The sequence below is a fragment of the Cyanistes caeruleus genome, chromosome 1, assembly GCF_971803275.1.
Source record: "Cyanistes caeruleus chromosome 1, bCyaCae1.hap1.1, whole genome shotgun sequence".
NCBI classification, from domain to species: Eukaryota; Metazoa; Chordata; class Aves; order Passeriformes; family Paridae; genus Cyanistes; species Cyanistes caeruleus.
Genome location: NC_141701.1, coordinates 19,242,683 through 19,259,976, shown reverse-complemented (window position 1 = coordinate 19,259,976; position 17,294 = coordinate 19,242,683). Strand labels below are relative to the sequence as shown.

The following is a 17,294-nucleotide window of genomic DNA, read 5'->3' as shown; positions in this document are numbered from 1 at the left end:
GATCATGAGATTAGACCTCTGTCTATAAATTACATAAGTTAAATCTAGGTCCCAGCTCTGAATAGCTTTGGGTAACACAAGAGAGGGAAGTCCATTCTCTGTGTAGGTGAAAGTTCATTTAAATATAGTTTATAATAGGAATAACTTCAGAAAAAAAGAGGCTCATTCCCAGAGGAAATTACTGCAGCATCTAGTTTGATAAGGAAGTTTTAATTTTCCTGCATTGGATGTCATCTTACAAAATTGCCAAGAATTTTGCTGCTGATGTTAGCAGAAGCAAGTTCAATGCCTGGATGATTTCTTTGATTTCTTTGTTAATTGATGTTACTGCTCAGAATTATCTCCTTATTGTAGCTTGACTGTGTTCTCTCTCTCTCTCTTTTGTTTTTTTAATCAGAATTTATGATAATAAAAAGGCTTAGAAAGGTTATTAAACCTGTCCCTCTGTCACTTTAAAACTGTTAACCATGTTCCATCTTTATAATGATTTAAATCATCTTTATAATGATTTTAAATACCCCTTTCTGTCATACTTCTTTTCTAACACTTCCTTTCTGGATGGACCAATAAAATGGCTCTAAGGGAATATACAAACATATTAGGGGAAGGTTTTTTTCTCCTCAGTATCTCCAGGAAGCCAGCCCCACTCCTGGAGCAGGAACACTAAGATAATATATCACAGGCTTGTTATATCAATTACTGTATAATACATCACAAGCTGCTAAGGTCTTGTTTTACAAAAAAGGCTACCAGTTGTAATGGCACATAGAGGATATTTAATAGCACTCATGCAGAACCCACTTCATCACTGGTTTATAGTATGTGAGATAACAGCTCAGTAAATATTCTGGGCCAACCTAGATAGTTTAAATATGTTATTAAGTATTAAATATGAAGTATTAAATATGAAGTATTAAATATGAAGTTTAAAATACTTCTTTGGTTTCTTGCCAAAAGTATTGCACACACACTATGCATTTACAACTCTTGCATGATTAGATTTGAGTTTTGTTACTTAGACAAATATTGTTTTGCAATATTAATTGCAAGACAACTTCAAATTATTTTAGTATAATTACTACCTTTGCAGAGTCAGGTTTTAAACCAACAAACTCATGTGACCATTTATTGCTCATGGAATAGGATTAGAATCATTATTAGAATCACTGGAATATGGTACAAACTTAGCATTCTGACTTCAAAAGGAATTGCACATTTAGCCAATTCTACATTTTCTTAAAGCCAAGCTAAGCTGATTCCACATGACAGTGGTTTTAATGAGGCTCAATAAACAGTACAGTTTGTAACCTCAGGCCAACTGCTGAGCAGAAGCCAAGAGCAGTGCTACAGCTTTAGTGAACCCATTACTGTGAAAGATGCTGGATCCTGGAGCAGCCTGAGTCACTCATTGCACAAGAGATGAAGCTCCAATAAATAAAAATGAATATCTAAGGTGACGGGTGACAACTTCATGCAAATGTGATTTTCTCTGATTTGACAGTGCCTTGATAAGTCTTAAGGCATGTGGCTTACTAGCAACCTTTTAAATTTTTAGCCATTGGATCTTCTGTTTTACTTGCAGATGTTAGCATTTGGGGCTTGTGGTTTCCTATAGATATGAAATATTTTCTTTGCTTATGTAGGGGGCCTAATTCTCAGAGCTACTCGAGATCTAGAGCAGCTCCTATAAACTGTTAGGGTAGTTAACAGTGCTGAAATGCATATGTTTTCTTTGCTAATTTATGGTTATTCTTTTATTAAATTCTTTTAAAGGTGAATTGATATAGGTTGTTTCCTACCCTTAGGGCTGATCTTAGACCATGTTCCCCCACCAGCACATTCCCTGGCCTGGAGCCCCATGAGAGTCCTCCAGAACAATCTACATCCTCTGTGAACAAGGTGAGGAAATGGTGGTTGAAAAACCACCAGAGGCAGGATAACTCCTCTTTTAAGGCGCTGCGGCTCTCTTAGTCTTTATGAAAATGTTTCTAAAGTGTATCTGGATATACAGTATAAGTGGATTTAGGGCCTAAAAAGAATAGAAGAGCAGAACTGAGATATTTAGTCTTGAAGTGAACAGGGAGACTGAACCAACTCTATGGATGGTTTATACACAAAAGGCATAGAGCAAAATAAACAGAAAAGTTGGCAGCACAGGACAAAAAAGTTGGTCTTTTACAAGAAAATAGGCAGAAATTAGTTTACATTGCTGGAAATAGTACAGTATATAGTGGGTAATGCTTGGACTTGATCTTAAATGTCTTTTCCAACTGAAATGATTCTGTGATTCTGCATAATGTGCTGGACTGTTTATTCATATTTCCCTGAGATAATCTTATCAAAACCTCTTAAATCTAAGCAGCTAATCATATTTGCTAAAACTGTGATTCTTATATGTTTTACCTGTCATCTTTGCAAAGTTGCTGAATCACAGTTTAAGTGGTTAATGCTGAACTACAAGCTGATAACAGGTTTACCATTTATGCTTTTGATCTTCAACCTAGTAAGACAGCAGAAAAAGATGTTAAGACAGCAGAGAGCTAGTGCAAAAAGATTCTGCAATCAGAACCTGTTCCTTATTTAGTGCAGTTAAATTACCAAATGGCAACAACAAAGACTAAGTTGTCATCTGCTGACATTTATTTCAGTGGGAAACAGGAAAAATGCGCTGTTAGAAAGTAATATCAGAAACACTAGAGATTTGCAGAGATATAAAGAGACAGATAAACACAACAAGAATCAATATGGTTAGTGTCCTCAGCTCCATCACCACTTTCCAGAATTATATAGTTTCTATTTACAGTTGGGAAATGTGTCCTCAGATACTGGTGGCATTGCAAGAAATGTTTTGAGGAAGAGTCAACATCATCACACAGACCATGAAGGGACAAAACACAGCTTTGAATCAATGGAGGAAGGGAAATGAATGTCACTAATATATGATTCTCTCTTAGAAGGTGACAGGCCTGGTACAACACAGACTGGTATGTCTGAACCAAGTCACTAAATGCAAAGCAAACTTTGAATAAGTAGATCAAATGCTTGGAGTTCCAGGCAGCAGGATCTGTAATGTGGGATTAAACAAGTGTTGCTAGTTTGGTTTTGCAAGCAGGTTGACAGCTGGTATTTGAAATTGTTTTATAAGTGGCTATCTTTCATGTTTCTTCATAGAAATATAGAGAGACTGGCATGAAAATCGTTTTGTATAATTTTATTTTATAATTGCCTGTTGAGTGTCCCTGCCAGGTTAAAATATACATATGAAAGAAACTGGTCATGGTCATCTTCCTAGCATGTGGTAAACCAGAGGTTTTATAGGCCTAAAGGTTTAAAAAAAAGATGGAGAAAAAAAAAAAAAAAGGTAAAAAGGTAGGTAACTGGTTGTAACATATTATTCAGAATTAATGCTAGACCTGAACTTTAAATGATCTTGTGTTCTAAAGAAATTTGCACCTAATGTCTTTTCCAATGTTGCTATTCCTGCACTCAGAATAAATTGGATTGCTGACCTAGTGAAAGAAATAGGGCATCTGTGAAGAATTCTAGAATTACAGTGGCTCCACATTACAAGTTGCTGGCTTATTTACTGAGTCATAATTTATTGGTGTTCCCCATCTCTGTAAAAGTTTAAAAGCACAAAAAGCTAAAATAGACTATAAATCCAGAACCTGATCCTTTCTGATGCATTTCTGTAGATTCTGTGGCCAGTTTTCCTGAAGATACCCTGCAGGGAGTCAAGGATCACTCCAACATTTTTTGTTGTACCTTGTGATGTATTTTTCATTGTGGTAAACAATCAAGAGATGAAGTAATTTGGTTTTGAGTGGAAATTGATGAGGCACGTATAATAGTCCATGCCAGGCCTCAGACATTTTCCTGTAGTGAAAGGAGAGCTCTCCCTGCTTATCCATTGGTATCCCCTATGTTTGTGGTGCCTGGGACAGGGTGTGGAAATTGTGCTGGTGGAGGTCTTGTCATGTTGCACATATGATCATGACCACCCATGCCTGAAATCCCCCACCCACAGCCAAATGGAGGGGGATAAGATACCCTTGTACCTCCCTTTGTTATGCTGAAAAGGCCATGAAGGGTGATATCTCAGTAATCCATCTAGGGCAGATTGATGGCACCAGGAATGGAGGGTGAGGGGGGCTGGCTGTTGATATCTTTATTGATTTATTCTCCTTTGCCTTGAGTGTCTCAAGCTCACTTCTGTGCACTTCAGTTATTAAAAGCTACGTTTTAAATTCCTAATTGCAAGCAAGTTTTTGAGTGAGTGGTGTAATTCTTGTGATCAAAGCATGAGCTCTATTTTTTCAAAATGACATACAAGCATCACAGAATTGTTCCTGTGTCTGCTGAAGCTTCTCTCTCATTCAGAATAGCAGGGAAAGAACTGTCTTTATTTTTTTTCTTCTCCAGTGAAATTTGTTGTTTGGTTGATATTCCTTTTAGAAGGAAGTTCAGCTATCCCAGACTACTGCAAACTGGTAACTGAGTGACAAATTAATAGTATTTTGTTAAATTGTCCCTTGAGTCATTATTATTGTACAACCATTGTTCTGCTGCTGTTGTGATTTTTTTCTCCAATAAGAAGGTGTGTTTATTTATTTAGATCATGATTTTTACACACAATAAATGAGGGACAGCTCTCACTGCTAGGTGAAGACAGAACTTCAGAATGAAGTCAGATACTTTGAAGTATTTTTAATTCTAGTGGTTCCTTTTTAACCAGAGAGTAGAAGATGCTCACAAGGCAGGTTAGACTTCAAGAGACCTAACTCTCTTCCCAGGAAGCATAAGGCCATAATTGTTCGTGGAAGTCATTGCTACCCTCTTACAAAGAAGGATAGCTTCAACTCAAGTTGAGAATCTAGTCTGCAGGATTTTTGCTTTAATGCAAGTTTACTTTTAGGGAGTGTTTTAGCCTTAGGCATTTTTTAGCCTGTTTTATGTGGATACTAATAGCTTCATCAGTGAGTCTGATCATCAGCTGCTAATTAAATTTTTAATTATTTCTAATAAGAATATGAAAAAGAAAAATGTCATATTAAAAACCCCTGTCATATTTTATTAAAGAAGATGACCCTCTAATTTTCCTGTTTCTGCAAGAACTGTAAAAATTCCACTTTAAATTAGAGGGCAGTTTATTGATGGACTTCTAAGTACAGTAATCATTCCATCCTGTCTGTCTGAATGCCAAAATCTCGAGCTATACCACAACATCCTGATGAGCATTTCTACCACAGCTAAAGCAAAGCCTTTAGCACTGGTACCTGCACTGAGAGTCTAGATTTAGAATTCCTTACACCTGAAAATTTGTAACTAAATCAGTCCAAGATTGATTAGCTGAAGTGCTTATGTGCAATATTTCAGACAGGAATGAGCAGTTTTGGTGCTGCGTTTGCTGCTGCGATGGCAGAGACTGTGCTGGGAGCCTTGCAGTCCATGTGGGGCACGTGCCCCACACTGCAGGGTCACAGCAGCAGCTGATGTTCTGCCTCTGCAGAAGGAGAAAGGTCTTTTTACCCTCCCTTGATGAGCCAGACCCTGCAAGGAGAGGAGAAGGAGCTGGTGCTGAGGGGCTGGAGGCATTGCTAGCACAGGAAGCCCATGGCTCTGTGAGCAAAGCAGTTTGTCAGAGCCTTGCAGAGCTTCCCCAAAGGAGTATTTTAAGAGACAATGTTCCACAAAACTTTGAAATAAAGAGCAGAGAACAAGCATGGTGATTATTCCCTTCCTCTTCCCATTTCTCTTGAATGTCAGTTAGCTGCCACCTAGAAGATCGGAAGGATATAGAGAGAAGAAAATGACACAAAATGGTGTAGCAGTTGCCATCTTCTATCCTGAAGACTGCAGAACCAGACAATCCTCAAGGCTGATTCAGTGAAGAGTTGGTTTGTTTACATTTGGAGGGGAACTGGAGTTTTTGATACTTGTATCTGATTTTTTTAAATGAATGTGTGGTCTCCATCTGAGTGCTGGCTGCTGACAAGCAGCAGAGGAGCAGCAGCAGCAGCACGGCTGGAGGAGGTGGCATTTAGTGTATGGGGCATTTGCTGCTGCTCACTTCTCTCCTGTGAATCCATGAAGCTGTTGGTTGTACTGAAAAAAAGAGGATAGGGATGCTCAGCTCAGCCTCCAACACTGAGCGCTGCACTGAAAATGGCATTGAAATGACATTGGTATTTGGAGGCAAGGACATGGACAGTGACATTAAAACAATGAAAGGAAATAAAAGGATTTTATGGATAAGGGTCAGAGTTGTCTAGATGTGTATCCATTTGATGGAAGGTAGAAGGGGAAGAGGTAGAGTTGGAGGCAGAGCTGACTCTGCTAAACGCAGAAAAAAGGGCAGTTAAAGCGGTCAGGTAATTTCCTGTGACAGAAAGTGATATGAAGTGTGTGGCAGGTTCACAGGCACAGTGCTGGCTTTGTTGCCACTGTCTCCCAGTGGTCAGAGGCACAGTTCCCTTCTCCTACCCCAGCCAAACACAGCAAATTCTGAATTAGCAAAATCCCAAGCTGCCTCATTCCTGTGTGGCGTTGCTTTGACACAAATGGACTCAGGGTAAAGAAGCAAAACCAGCTAACTAGCAAGGTGAAATAGTGTCACTAATAACTATAAATTATCAGCCATCAGCTGTCCTGAGCAATTCTGAATCATGTGCTTGCACCAGCTCCTGTTCTTAAAATCATGTTATAAATGCAGACTTGGATTTTGGAAGTTAAAAGCAAGCAGTGATATAGGAGCAACTATATAAGTGGTTTCATGAGTGCATATGGTCTATGTTTTCAGTAGTGTCTAGTGGTGATAGGAAGGTAAAAAGAGTGTGTGGAGTTGAATACAGTGCAGCAAAGTTTAGTGTCTGAAAATCTCACCTTTTCTAAAGGATATTGAAGATGCTGATAAAGTGGTTACATACAAATATGCTACTTGTAGTGATGCTGGTTTGTGTTTTGCCTTTTTTTTTCCTTTTATATGTTCTCTGTGTTCTTCACACATATGTTTGTAGCTCTGTAGTCTATTGCATTAGTGACTAGTTTTCCCAGTAATTTTCCATGGCCTTTTCCTAAGCAGAAAGACAAAACAAATTCCAGAGCTCCAAGCTCTGAGGGGCACAAGGCTCCAATCCTTTCTTGGTTCTTCCTGGGAGCCAAGACCAAGAACAACCCCTTGAGATACATTCTCGTGGACAAGGTACAACCAGTGCTGAAGGGGGAGCTCCAGAGAGGGGCTTGACTGGGTGGGAATTGCATCACCACTTGTGCTCCTAATTGGTGTATTTTATCAATTATGCTAATTTCCTAAAACCTATAAAAATGTACTCACCCTTTGTGGGGGTGGGCTTTTGTGGACATCTTCCCATAACTGCTCCTGAAAGCCTTCAAATAAAGATCCCCTTTTATATTACTTCCTTACTAAAATTATCTCGAGTTTCATTTCCAAGTTAGGAAAAAGGCAACAGTAGCAATTCCATAGATATATGAAAGAGAGAGGAACTCTTCTTGGAATAGGCTCCTTTCAGTTCTTTTGCAGTTGTTTTACTGGTCTTTTTTTGTTTTTCCCAGCAGTAGCCTAAAAATTGTTTGAACTGCTTTGGTTCAATACAGACACTTGGTTCAGGTACATGGTAATAAAATTTGAGTGGAAGCTCTGCATGTGTTCTGCCAGGCAGGTGTTAAGGTGCTTGATGACTGTCTTTGCACACTGCTAATTTGGGCTGGTATTTTTAGTTGTACTCCCAGTAGGAATGGCACAGAGTTTCTGACAGCTTCTCACAGGTAGCTTTGATAGCTGACTCCTGTGGGGAGGGGCTATGATGGAATTACAGTAGCCATCCCACCAAGGTTAATGCCTGCTTTACTCTGATAAATCAAGTTTTCAATTAAAAAAAAAATAAATCCAGAAACAAAACAACCTCCTAAAACTTCACGTCCTCTTCTTTCCACTGAGGTATTATTTTTTTCCCCTTGAAGTTCAGGGAGAGGGATTCTGAATGTATGTTAAAGCTTTATTTATAGAACCAGATTAACCTGCAAGTTCTTGATTGGAGTTTGTCTTGTTCATTGCATGTGAGGATTGTGGCATTTTTCTTCTTTTGTTTTTATAACAGTAGGTTAGGAAATGAGAGAGAAGTACTTCACAGAGAGTAATAGACTATGCAATAGGCTTTGTGAAAATCTGCAGAGATGCTTAACCAAGAGTTCTTCAAAAGGAAGAGGGGAAAATAAAATTATGTATTTTGGTTTTTTTTAAATTTTCTAGTTATTTTTATTTGCTAAGACAGCATATTTAAATATGTCACATATGAAATAATTCAGCAGACTAATAATGATGCAAATAATCTAAAATAAAAAATAATTTGTGCCACTAAAAATCATAAGTATAACTAGATATTTTTGGTTTTTCTAATATTCCTGATCAGAACTACTGGTCCACAAAGGTCTGTGAAATAGTCCTGTTGGGCATTCTAGGTTCCTCATGAGCAGTACTGAGTTTCTAAGGTCTGACTTTGATCTTTCACTAGTATTTGAGTTTTGATGGGCCAGAGCCCATGGGATTAGAGCTGTCAGGAAGCCCAGAGAGTGCTTGGCTTGTGTGCTGAAGAGAGGACTGCTCTGATGTATTAGTAGTGGATTGCAGCTGACATGCAGAGTAGATGCCTGGATTGTTTTGAAAAGTACATTTATAATAATTTTTTTTTACTGTTGGTTTTGTTTTTCAAGCCCAGAGGATACCCAGTTTTTAACCATGATTTCAGGAGTAGTTTTTGCTATTACTGAGACTTCTTGGTAACTGCATTTTTTGGGTGGTAGTGTTTAGGGAACTAAAAACAGAGTACTATATTGATTTTTCTCTAGTAGTCTTTGTCTGGAGACAAAATTATAAAAACTTTTTATACTACACCTCTGTTGGACACTGCAGTTTGCATATTATCCTGTTTTCAGAGTCTACTGCCTCTCAAGGCTTTTATTTCCAAAACATGCCAGCAGTGGAAGGCAGGTGGGGGGTACAAAGCAGTGGCAGCAATATGAAATAGGGCATTCTCTGGGCTGTGGAGAGGCACAGTGCAGAAGAAGCAGCAGCTGAAAGGTGAAAAATCCAAAAAAGTTGAACTCTGTGTGCAGACCTGGGAGACTTCGAGCTAGATCACAGGTAAGTCCTGAATTTCTGCACATTGCTCTTTTTTAACTAAAAATATTTTCTGGAACGGAGAGTGCAGACGCCTTGCTTTGGACTCGTCTAACTCCCACTGTGTTCAGTGCAACTTTCTGTTGATGAAAGCAGAGCAGGTACCACTCGTTGAACAAATCAGGCTCCTTTGTGGAGGAGAATACAGAAACACCCTAAATGTCAGATGAGTGTGCTGGGCAGAATATGGGGAGCTGCTCAGATAGTGCTGTAGACTGTTAGCAGAGATTGCTTTTTCTCAAGGGCCATAGGAGGTAAGAGGAGGGTGGCAGAGAAGTGGGGGACCCTGTGACCTGGATGGGTGGCTCCTCAGACCAATGGATCTCCAATTCATCTTCTGAAAACACTAGGAGTATTTCAGCTAAATGTTTCCATGTAACCTCAATCAATTTGTACTCCACAAAAAAAAAAATAAATCCTTCAAAAACACAGCCTCTTAATTGCTGCTGTCAGCTTATGATGAGTAATTCTGACCTACCTAGAACATTGCATATTACATCCCTTGTGACAGGAATGAGTCTGGATGAGTTGTTAACCAAGTGTAATTATGGCATACAACATGAAAGTTTATGTGATTTATCTGGTCTTGCCCTTGGTAGCAGGATAGCTGGACTGCTTATCATTTCCTATATTCTCCCCACAAAAATTTCTATGAAAGTAAATACGTTGTGTGTTGAGCATACAAATCCTTTTATAGAAATTTTGTTGCTGAGGGATAATCTAAAAAAAAATTAAAATTCCTCAGTATAAGCCTTGCATTCACATTGGGTTTTGCTGTCATTGTACCTAAAGAAAGTTGTATTGCCACTGTAGATAATGAGAGACACCAGGCTTTGGGACTGACACCTTTCCAATTTCTTTTCCCTGCCTCAAGTATAGGCAGAAGTTTAATTTCTCTTGCTTTCTGGAAATTTAATCTTTATAAGATTTTGTTCATCTAAGCTCTGGTTAGAACTGTTGAATCATTTGCATTTGTTTTCGAGACTGGAAAGTAATTTTCCTCTAAGTATTTTCCATACATAATCATTTAAATTCAGTGGCAATTCACCTTTTATCCTTCCCTTTTGAGCTGTGTAGATTGAACTCCTTTAATTTAACATTGTGGGGCTTATTTTTCAGCTTCAGGGCTACTTTTGTTCTCCTTCAAAGTTTTCAGGAAGTAGAAATAATAAATGTTGTCATCATAAATGTCATTTTAATCTCATAGTGTTTTAATTCAATCATATACAAACAGAGAAAGATTAAACTATTTTTACCATAGCACCAGACCCAGGTTTTAGGAAAAAGCAGGTATGGCTTTAGATAACCAAGTCTGTCTTTGAGCTGTTTCCTTCCAAATCAAAATCTTTCAGCCTTACTTGGGAACACATTATCTTGGAGAACAAGAAAAGAACATTGAAGTTACAAAACTTTTTCCAAAAAATCTTGCTGACTGGCATTAATTAGTTTTCTGGCATCTAATTATTGGTAATCACTATGATGACAACAGTAAAAAAAACCTTAGAGGTCTTGAATTTTTCTGTGAGTGGTAAGGATATGTTTAGGTAGCAGTAAACGCAATCATATTTTAATGAGGAGAAAAGATTTTGAACTAGCTTTTGAATTTAAATATAGACATTTACAGTTAATTTTAAGTGTGTGTAGGAGAGGAGAGGATGGCCTTTTACCAAAAGCAATGTTTTATGTTGCTGCATTCACTGGAGTAAAACACTGTCTGAGGCCTGATTTGATATGTACATTTCTTTATTAGAATTACTGAATAAGAAAAAGTGTCAGTGACTTCCCCAGAATTGCAATGTAAAATCTACTGCAAACAAGGAAGCAGGTTTTCTTCATGTGCTCGGTGCTGTTCAGTGCTACATGTTCCCAGATTTTATTTTCAGGGTGGTTCTTGGGCACACATAGTGCCACGTGGATCGAGAGCTGTCTCGCAGGCTGTCAGCAGAAAAGGCTGATCATCTCTGCAGGCAGCTGGTGCCAAGCTGGGCGCTGCAGGGCTATTAATTTCAAACTCTTCCACCATCTGCTTTCAGGAAATAGAGAGGGGAACGTCACTGACCTTTGGGGTGTTTTTGCCTTTGGCTATTAGACAATCTTCGATAGTTCTGAGCACTGGCTCTGAGCTCTGCCTGCAGTCCCTTTCTCTCACTCCAGTTCCTACAGTGAGCTTGAAGGTGTCCAACCCGTCAGAAACTTCTGAACACATTTTTCTGAGTGTTTTAAAACTAGATAGAAAATTATGGGAATAGTAAATCAGCCTTTTATATCCAATGCTTAAGGGCTCAAAAACAAACCAAGGAGCGCATCCAGACATTTCTTTAAAAGTGTGTTCACATGTCCCAGCTGCAGAGGGACTCCTGCAGACTGGGGTGGTGTTGCTTCCTTTGCAGCGGTGCCATGTCTTGCTCATTTTTGTGCAGTGTAGGTCTATAAACTAGCTATAAAATCCCAAGGAGGTACAACATGGTGAGGAACCCTACCTGCTTGTGCACAAACTCAGCAGCACTTACTGCCTGTGTGTGACACTGAGCTGGAGAAGACATCCTGCTCATTTTGTGTCCCCAGGAGTGGGGACAGTCTCTGCTAGCTCCAGCACCACAGTAACATACTGCTACTTCAGTCTGGTTTCCGTAGTCTGAAGGTGAAGGACTAGCAGGGATGGCTAAAGCACTGGTACAAGAAACAATGTTGGATAATGCTTAAACTGAATATTGGGAGAACTAGGAACTCCTGGGTTTGTAGTTCCGTGAACCCCCCAAAATCCTTACTAGAGGGCTGGTCTGCTTTGAGAGGTGTGTGGACAACCACTTCTGCCTTCTGCCTGCTTTGCTCAGCCTTGCCTGAGAAAATGAGCTGCAGTACAAAAACCTGAGTGCTCCTCCAGCTGGGAGAGAAGATGAAGCTTAATGTTACTAGTGTGGTGGCCTGAATGGCCTTTTCTTATCAGACACAGTAAGATTTTCAGCATGGGGAATGAAATGCATTTGAGACTCATGCACATCTGCACTGGCCTCTTGCACATCTGCACTGGCCTCTTGCACTTGTAGGATTTATTTTTGACAGATTCCATTGTGCTTGGAGTGCTTAAAGTGTCATTTGTAAAATTAATCCTTGAAATGGAGGAAGAATACTCATTGCATTTGCAGAAATTGAGTGGGGACTAAAATCCTCATTCAGCAAATATTGCAGATGTCACATTGTGCTAAAAAAATGGCAAAAATGTTGAGTGGTTTTAGTCTAATTTTAAAACCGCATAAAATTAATGTTCAATAGGCATCCATAACCTTTGAATATTTTGAAAACAAGAGAAGCTTTGAGTTGACTATGGTAAATTAGAATAGAAAAATAGTTGTTAAGATAAATACTATAAAGAATATTTTATGAACTTCTACATTCTGTTTTGTTCTTTTAAATGAGAGCTTAGGAACAGAAACATTTGCATATTAGTTTTGTAACATTTTTACTTGAAAAGCAGAAGAAAATAAAAAAAATTGTATTTAAACTAAATTTCGATGAAAAGTTTAGAAATGCCTAAATAAATGGGTCTTTTTTTTCCTTTTTTTCATGAAAAAAAATATATATTTTAGGGACCTTCTAACCATTGTTTCAGTCTGTGACTTTTTTTTCTGAAGATCATAGTTTTTTCATTCTCAGGTAATAAAAATTTGAGATCGATGGCTTAGAGTATTACTCTGTGGACCTATTTTGTTTTTTACACTGGCTAAATAAGTTCCAATCAATTAGTGGCAAAAGTTAATGCCAAACACCTCTCTGAATGGTTTATAACTTTATAATTTTATCAACTTATATATTTATTTCCCTTTTTTTTTAAGTCAGTTTTATTACATCAGGTGATTTTCAGCATCAAATAGTGAGCCTCTGACTGTAAAGTTTCTATTCAAAACTGGAGACATATTGTTAATAAAATACATTGTGTATTTTATTACATAAATATGTATTTATGCTAGAACCTGCCATTAAATGATGTGCTGAAAACAGTGCGATATTTGTTGTACAATAGTATTAGGGAAGGGAAATAATAACCCAGCGTCCTTTTGTAGCAGCTGAGCAAGTTCTTAGTCTTAGGCTAAATGCCTTCCTGTGAAACAACAGTTTAGCACTGAGTTTTGTCAGAAGCATTATGAATAGCTATGAAGTTGCTGCATCAGTCCTTTTATTAGTTTGTTCTGGAAGAAAATGTGTTTCATCACACGTTTATGAGTCTGACATGAAAATAGGAACATTAAAAGGAGCAGTCTTTAAGTTTTCTATGACCAGTTTTTTCCCCACATGGTTGTGAATGTGTGCAAATAAAATTACTGCAGCATCTTACTAGTTTCTGATTTCTCCTGCCTTCTCCCAGAGGCAGAACTGCAGGAGCTGAGGCATCTGCTGCTACTCTGCAGAAGGACAGAGCTAATCATTATATTGGCATTCAATCTCTCCCTAGTGTAATTCTAGTCCCTTCCCCTCTTTCCATACTCCTTCTGTAAATATTAATGTGTTGTCTTGTTTGAATTTTAAGACTGATCTTTTTCCCCTAAGACAAATTTTCTGTAATTATTTATGCTATTATCCATTTCTGAAAGATTTTCTTAAAAGCTAGAAACTCAGTTTGGGGATATAAAAAAAAACACTTTTCTGTCCTTGACAGTGAAGATGAAAGAAAGCTAGAAATGTTTGTTTATTAAAACATTCAAACTTATTTAGAATTCAGACGGCAATTCCTGTCTTTTTAGACAAATATTTGTTCTTCCTGTGCAGGTGGTTCCCCGTGCAATGTGATAGACTGGGTACTCATGCCAGTCTCTCTTCATCAGCAATTTAAAAAGCAACATAAGTTAATATTTTGGACTAGATAATCTTGCAATTAAGAAAGAATCTAGAAAACATATGGAAACTTTCAGTGTTGTGGTACCCTCCACATAAACAATTTCAGAGAGCTGGGGATTATCACTTCTCTCCTTTCATCCCTCAACACAGGCAAAAGACTTCCACCCCACAAATCTCCTTGTGGTCCACTGAGAAGCCAAATAATGCAGTAGCAGCAGCATGCCTTGTTTCAGGTATTGGTTTCATCCTTCCCTACTGTACATTGCCACCAAACAAAGCAGGGATCCTTTTCCCAGCTTCTCTACTACTCTTTGTTTCTCCCTCTTCTCAGGTCTTAAGGTTGTAGAGCACTGAGGCTGTGTGTGCAAAATCTACTGATGTTCTAGTATTTATTTATCTTACTTTGGTCTTTCTGAGATGGGAAGGGAATAATGTAAGAAAAACACTTGCTTCCTTAGTTAATTTTCTGCTAATTTGGAGTAGATGCAGCACTGCTGTAATTCTTACCAGGGAATCTCAGACATATCCTTCTCTCAGTGGGCACTTGTCTACTTATGACTATAATAATGTATGAACCCTAGAACAGATTATTCATAATCATACTAAAATCTTCATGTTTTCTTTTGTTTCCACAATACCCTTCATGGTAAAATGGGTTGTAGATTACATTAGCTGTGTTTCTGGGTTTGTTTTCGTGTAGGTTTTGTTTTCTTTTCCTGTGTTGTACTAAAAATCTTTCATCTTTTGTAAGTACAGCACAATTTTTGGAGTGAAGAAATAAATACCACTTGACAGCTGACAGCTACTTTTAAAGAGGAGAAGCCATTACTGAGTGACACGTGATGGCATTCAGAGTGACTCTGACACAGCGTGCCTGACCTTTGCACACCAGGTGTTGCTCCAGCTGTTGTGGTTCTTTCTGTTGGTGATGTCTGGGGTCTACCAACAGCAATGTGAGTGTGAAACCCTTGTGTTCAGGAGGCTTATGTATCTTCTGCCTTTGTGGTTGTTAGGGAAGACAAAGAAAGGCCTATTTGGAGAGGAAGGGAGTTAGAGACAAACTGGTTCCCAGTCTATTCTGCACATGAATAGTGCAACACTGCAGCAACAATAGCACAAATGGGCATTTTTTTATTTTTAGCTATATTTCATTGGTTTCCCATTTATTTGTTATCTTGAATGTAAGCTGCAGGCTTCTGTGTCCACATGAGCCCTCGGAATGCATGTAGAAAGAAAATGTACATTAGGAGCAGAGCTAGAGTTGTTTGTAGCAAGAGGCTTTTAGAGGTTTTTTTAGCCTGGACTCCATGCACTCATTATATATTTGCCTGAATCTTTTCATTATTAACCTTAACAGGATCATCCCTGTTTGGGATGATGACAGTCATCACCTTAGTAACTCCTTGCAATTCACATTGCTGCTATGAGCAGTTTTCTGTTGTACTGTGGAATAAATCTAGTATATGAAGTGCATTAGAAATTCAGTGAGAAAGTTATTTCATGTTTCTTCCATCTCTTGTACTTCTCAAATCTGTAACATGGAAAGAATATGGAAAGTAAAAATTATAGGTCCTATAAGTCTTGGATAAACCATTAGCAAAATATTACTGCATGGGAAGCGTGCATGAATATTTCTGAAACTATTACCACTGTGGTTATTTCTCATCAGGGAAAGTTCCTTTTTTTCTCAAGAGTCCAATACAAGAAAAGAATATATGCAGCCTTGAGATGAGTGGATAGAAATCTACTCGAAACACATTTGCAACTAGATCTCCTATTTGTGTTGGACTAGTTGTATTTCTCTGATGCGCAATACAAGGTGCCAAGCAATACTTTGCTCTGGAAGCCAGCTGCTGGACCTTCACTGCTGGGCTTTCCCCACTCCACTGTTTCTTTATGTTGGCACAGGACGTTTTGTCCAGCATTTATCCATGAATTCTTGGATTTGGGTTAAGTCTAACAGCTTTCTATCCCTTTGTAATTAAACTGTTTCTATGCACTCTGTCACATGGTAGGCAGTGACAGAAGGCTGTAACCAGCAAGAATCTGGTTGGGTTTTTTTTGTTTTTTTTTTCCCTTGGGAAGACCCTTTGAACACAAAATTATAAGAAACACATGGTGACCAGCTCAGCACAGCGTCAGAGTCCTTTGGGGATATATTGGTTGGGCAAGTCAATGATGTTCATCTGAAATGTGGGCTTTTGTAGGAGGAATGGTGCTGCCTGAGTACAGTAAAATGCCTGCAATCACCAGTGTCAGAGAGATGAGAGAGGAGGGCAGCAGCTGACATTAGTTTCATATACCTCAATCTGACAGATACATGTAGCACAGACATATGGTCTGGATATAGATCCCAAGATGCAGGAGTCTGCATCCACAGTTCTATGGTGAAATATGAAAATGCAGCCTGCATTTCTAGAGCATTGCTCACAACTGTTGCCTGGGCCACATGGAAGTTGTCAGAACAGCCAACAGCCTTTTAACTAAAAGCCTCAAAAGGAAGGTATATATATATTTGTTTCTAAATTAATATATGTGTTTGTCTCTAAATTAAGATACATGTTTGTGTCTAAACTAATATGGTCTAAAAGGAGAGCAAGAATGTGCCATGGTGCATGCAAATAAAGAGATGTTTATATTGATGCCCAACCACACAAGTGCCATGCTGACACAGATCTATGATTTCCAAGTTGAGCTTTCTGAACAATGACACGTTCATTTTGCCATGTGTTTCTGCTCTGTGTTGGAACAGATCCCAACCCCTCATATCAACATCACAAATTAAATTGTGTGAAAGTGTCTGTTTTCAGATTAGAAAGACTCTTTTATTTATTTATTTATTTTATAAATTTGGCATTCTCTTTCGGAAGTAACAAAAATGCACAAGTGACAAAAATATGCCATACAGAAACCTTTCCATTGAAATTGATACATCACTGTGAAACACTGTACCCCTGATGTTATAGCATAATTCTGTGGGGTGGGAAAAAAAAAAAAAAATCAAAATCAAAACAGCAAAAACCACCCAAAACATTTTGTCAAGTTTTGACAAGATCTAGTCTCTTTTCAGAGAAGTCTCAGAGTGAACACATTAATTCAAACTGTTTGGTTCTCCTTTTCTTATTTTTTTTTTTTTCTTAAGAAAAAGAAGAGAAAAAAAGAACAATTTTTCCTAAAATATAGATTTTTTAAGTATATTGTAGCCCCCGGCCTTCTGACACTAGTATGTATTTAGCACTGCCTGCTGGGTGATATAAAAAATTAC

The 17,294-nt window shown here is 38.2% G+C and overlaps 1 protein-coding gene across 19 annotated transcripts in view; it reads left to right on the top strand.

The window, feature by feature from the left end:
• OXR1 (oxidation resistance 1) overlaps window positions 1-17,294 on the top strand; it is a 258,539-nt gene that overhangs the window by 64,368 nt on the left and 176,877 nt on the right. For 4 of the 19 annotated variants that reach the window (XM_086880694.1, XM_086880755.1, XM_086880735.1 and 1 more), the window contains exon 3: window positions 1,806-1,899. The exons of the other annotated variants lie outside the window; for them this stretch is intronic. The gene's annotated coding sequence lies outside the window, so the exon portion shown is untranslated. The remainder of the gene's footprint in view (window positions 1-1,805; window positions 1,900-17,294) is intronic. 19 annotated transcript variants of the gene reach the window in all.